At 53.8% G+C, this 4,841-nt stretch overlaps 1 protein-coding gene across 4 annotated transcripts in view; it reads left to right on the top strand.

Annotated features, from left to right (window-relative positions):
* The window catches only part of LOC113201681 (potassium voltage-gated channel protein Shaw), a 109,817-nt gene that overhangs the window by 36,004 nt on the left and 68,972 nt on the right, over positions 1 to 4,841 (top strand). The gene's annotated exons all lie outside the window — the stretch shown is intronic.

The raw sequence follows: 4,841 nt of genomic DNA, 5'->3' as shown, positions 1-4,841 counted from the left end.
GAGGGAGACAGGAGGCATGAGGGGGAAGAGGTAGGGGTTACTGAGAGGGGGAGAGTTAGAGGAGAGCGATCACCAGGGAACCTTCCCGTTCGCTCAAGTGGACAAAGTTAAGGTGACGAGTTTCCTGTTGGCTAATATTGAGCCGATATAAGAAAGAGCTGATAGGTGTTTCACAATTCGCGTCCGCGGTGTTCCTTGTTTATCACACTGTCATGTAATTTTAAAGTTTTATCTGAAGCCTCTGGAACTTCGAATAATCGTTCGAGACAACGCGAATGTCTAAACAGTGTCCAATTAAGAGTTAGATTTAGGCATCCAACAGCCGATACGGCCATACAATGTCGGTAACATGAAATTCCGAAGACACTTAGACATCCCGGAGGATGTGTAGCAGGACAACAGGTGACATTCCCAAATAAAACATTTGATTTTGCCTACTTTTGTTCATTGCATTCTCAACCACGTTCTACTGTGTTCACAAACTAACCATCAGACGGAGGTCTCTCTTTTTCTTTTTTCTGGGTGGTGATAGGAGGGAATGGGGCTCGTCAAGGAGCGTGAGAGACGCGTCGGACGGTGCGACGGAGCGGGGCAGGGTGGTTCTAGCACTTCGCCATGTGAGTCTCCCAGGGCCTCCTCCTGGGACTTATACAGAATAGTGTGTCGCAAGTTGGGGCTGTCACGTATAGCTGCTGCTGTGGCAGGGCACGGCGGTCACAAATGTGAACAAGTCCGGCTTGTAATCCCACCCACCTCCCTTCCCACCCCACCCAGCCTCATCTCAGGTATAGTAATACTTTATGTACACTATGAAAAGATTTTGTTCCTAAAACAGGAACGTTATTGAGTACATACAGACCGGTTGTTCCCATGACTGAACAAATTGTGTAAAGTTTTACAATGTGTAACTGTTTATTCAAACACTGTGACATCACGTTCCATCCCATTAGAATAGTGTCACATTGCTTTTAGAATATAATGTCACATTCGTTGGAACGTGATGTACCCAAGCCTCGCTCTTCCCCAACGGGCTAAGTGCCTAACCGGCATACACCTATGTCACGTTATAACCAATGTGACACGAGTCACAGTCGTTTAAATGTGTCGTCACAGTGTTCGAAGAACGGTGATATATTCATGTGTACCTGACTCTCTTCTGTGTCTCTCTTTTTGCGTTGGATCCTGGCCTGGTTCCAGCGGAGCCCTCCGCACGCCATGCGGATGTGTCACCGAGTCCTCAAATCATACCGACTGGAATAACCTCCTGCCTGCGTAACAACCCGCAGTATCCCCCCTCCCCCCTCCCCCCGAGCCTCCGCCTCTTCTTTCCCCCTTTTCCCTGCGTGCACACTCACTGGGCTGCAACTAGAACCTTTCTCTTCTCCCCCCCCCCTTTTTCCCTCTGCAGTAAGCGCGCGTCCAGCCACTAGATGGCGCTCCCGAGTGGCGCCGCATTGTAGCGGCACAAAAGGTGTGGCAGCGGTGGCACTCCCAGCGGCCGGCCCCCGGGGCACACCGGAGGGAGCCGAGCCGGAGGGTCATCCCGTTTTCTTTTTCACTGTTTGCCGCGTGGCGCGCACGCTACTGAGATACACCATTTTATCTCTTCATTTTCCTCCCGTGGTGTCTGCTGCTGCTGCCGCCGCCACCGCCACCGCCACCGCCACCGCCACCGCTCACGCTCCGTGCGTGTGGTATACAAAAGGTCCCGACACTTTCTCATATTTCGTCGAGGTTGAGAGAATTCCGTGCTTTTCAAGAAACAGTACTCGGCACCAAGGAGAAAACGAAACAAGAAAAAATGGACAATGCCGGCAGCTGGCCAGAGGAATACGAGCAAGAGCGCCCGCACAGCGCTGCGTAGGCAACCCGCCCGACTCGCGCGTGTCTGTGACGCCCACCTTCACGGCGCTCCGCACCGCGAAGAGGACGCTGGAGGACAAACACAGAGACATACGTACAGAGAGGGGGGAAGGGTGTGAGCGCGCGCGCGCATGTGTGTGTGTGTGTGTGTGAGAGAGAGAGAGAGAGAGAGAGAGAGAGAGAGAGAGAGAGAGAGAGAGAGAGAGACGTACAGTAGTGGCCAGTGGTGAGTCCAGGTTGGGGTCCCACTAATGCGACCCCGGCTGCTGCTGCTGCCCAGCCAAGAGAAAGGCGACGTGGCAGTTACGGCCTCCCGGGGGCCCTCCATGAAGACATGTCCGGACCACCGGGAGCTCCCTTCCCCTCCCCTCCCTTCCACCGCCCGCCTCGATCACCATCATCTTTCCCCACCATCACGATCGGCGTCGTTGTCGTGTCATAAAGGGTTATGTGTGGCAGCGCCGGCGGGCTTTACTGCGAGTGGGCTGGCCTGTCGGCCCGAATAGTTTGAGCGACGCGCGGCGCCCTGCCCCCGGCTGTCATCAACATCAAACTGCCGTGTCTGAAAACACAACTCACTGGAAACTCATTGGCTTCCCTGCGTGACAATATTTCAGCGGCGTTCCTTACTGAATGCCAATTTTCGGCCTCTTTCCACGCCAATATTGAGCAAGTAGCGTTCAAAGGAACACGAAATTTGCCATTCAAAAGGGACATACCAAAATATTTGCATGGAAAGTGTACTCTGGGTAGAGCAGTCCTACTTCTACATGAGTTTCAGAGTTGACGTCTGTTTAGAACCATTCTGAATGTTGAAACACTTTTTTTTTTTTTTTGCTATCTTTTTTTTGTCAAACAAAAAGTGCCCTGGTTTCATTAAAATTCGTCCCATGGCAAAGCACGAGTCGAGTTGAACTGCCTGCCGTGCTTTTCGCGCTCCCGCCATGGTCTCCCATTTCATTCACTTTCCGTCTCGCCCTCTGACTCGCTCACTCGGTCGACAGCCGACCCAGTGAGGGGGTCGATACGACGCCGCAGGACGAGGAGTGGCGTGGCGTGGCTTGCTGTCGTGTGAGGCGTCCCCCCTACCCTACTCCCCCCTTCCCCCTCCTTTCCCTCCTTCCGCGCCACGTTAGCCAGAGGCCGCCCGCGGCCACCCCGGACGTCATCCGCGTCAGGGAAGCAAAAGAAAAGCAGGCGTTGCAGTTTGTGTCTCTGGCGTGATTAGGACGGCTTGATTCATTCCTTTGGCGCAGCGCGAAGGAGAGCTGCAGGGGCGCGCCGCGCGCGGAGTGTGAAAGCCGAGGCGAAAGCCCTGCAGAGGAGGGGGTGGGGACCCCCACCCCCCACGCCCCATTTCAAAGGCTGGACAGAAGCCGCCCAGAAGCCCTCCCCAAGCCTCCCGGAGCTCCCTTCCAACCCTGCGGCCCCAGCCCGAAGATCCCCTCTCTGGAGAATTCCGACAGGCCGTTGCGGTGGCATAGGGGCGCCTGCTTTGGAGCTGTCACCGCTTCAACGGCTACGGCAGCCGGGTGACCGAGCAGGTGACGTCCAGGTGACTTAGGTCCCCCTCCCCACCCGCCCTCGCTTCTAGACTGGCGGCGGCGGCCGGGGTGGGCTCTTGCAGCGCCTACGCGGGCTTGCCACCCCGCCTCGCTCCACCCCGTCACCCCACGACTTTTAAGGATGAGGCAAATGCTCGCGCCTTCTGGCAGCTCAACAAGTTGGCCCGAGTAGGTCTTCGGCTGGCAAGAGCAAGAGCCGAAGTGATGGGGACTGGGGGAAAGTTAGAGGGGGCGGGATGAGAGGCGTGATACCAACAATAATAGTAGGTGAAATCAGTTGTACCGGCACGCATACCTCTAGTTTGTTTATCCTTCTGCCCGCTCATGCTTCGCTCATGTTAAGGCGCAAGACTGCTCTCATAATGCCGAAATGTCCTGTCACCAAAGGAAAACTAACGTGACGTGCGTCAAGTTTAGGGACTCTGTAGAGAAAACGTTTCTTACTCACTCTGTGATGTCCCTGTCCTTTTGCAGTGAAGTGCATCAAGAAACGTGACGCACGTCACGTTAGTTTTTCCACTGCCACCATTTGCTCGATCGTACGCGAGCACTTCGAAGTGCACATAGAATTTTTAGACAGTGTTTAAACGAGGTGAATAAATAATTTTTATCGCGCTCAATAATTTATCCCTGTTATTTACTGACTTATTGACGGCGCACTTGGCGGACTCTAAGTATTAAACTTTCATCTGCATTCATTTGAGAGGCATTCTTTTCGGCTGCCAGTGCTCGAATCTCGCTGACTTCGACTTCTCCCCTTATTTATTTTCATTTATTTCCATTTTCCCCCATCGAACTCACCGCAGACTCAATACGCGTGCCCACACTGCCCCGTTTTTCAGTGCGATAAACCTATATCATGTCTCTTGTGTTCCGGGAAAAACACGCGGATAAGAGTCAGTGGGAAACAAAGCCATATAGAAGCGCCCGGGAAAAGGGCGGAGGAGGAGGGACGGGGTGCTGGGAAGGGGAGATTGAGGGAGAATGACAAAAAAAAAACAGGGTAGGTAAAATTTCCATGGCGCTTCGTCGTGTTAGCGGCTCGTTTTTTCTCCCGGCTCGTAAAGAAAAGGTACACAACCAAAAAAAAAAAAAAAAAAGGCAGCGCCCCTTCCAATCTACCACGCGGGCCCTTTCTCTCCACCTAGCAACCCGACCTGACGAAGTTAGATTAACTGCGAAACTTGACTTTGGTGGGGCGCCACGCCCCGCCGCGCCACACCAGTTTGGTGGTGGTGAGGGTGCTCTCGGCGATGGGCTAATACGTTTATTGCGAGGGCTTTTTGCGCCCACCCCTTTTTACTTCTTCCACGCACGGAGACATTCTGCGGCGACGAGCTTGGAGCGACAAGGAAGAACCGAACTCAGAGAGAGAGAGAGAGAGAGAGAGAGAGAGAGAGAGAGAGAGAGAGA

The sequence above is a fragment of the Frankliniella occidentalis genome, unplaced genomic scaffold (genome assembly GCF_000697945.3).
Source record: "Frankliniella occidentalis isolate FOCC.00 unplaced genomic scaffold, Focc_3.1 Scaffold218, whole genome shotgun sequence".
NCBI lineage: Eukaryota > Metazoa > Arthropoda > Insecta > Thysanoptera > Thripidae > Frankliniella > Frankliniella occidentalis.
The sequence above is the reverse complement of the archived record's forward strand: the minus strand, read 5'-3'. Positions and strand labels throughout refer to the sequence as shown.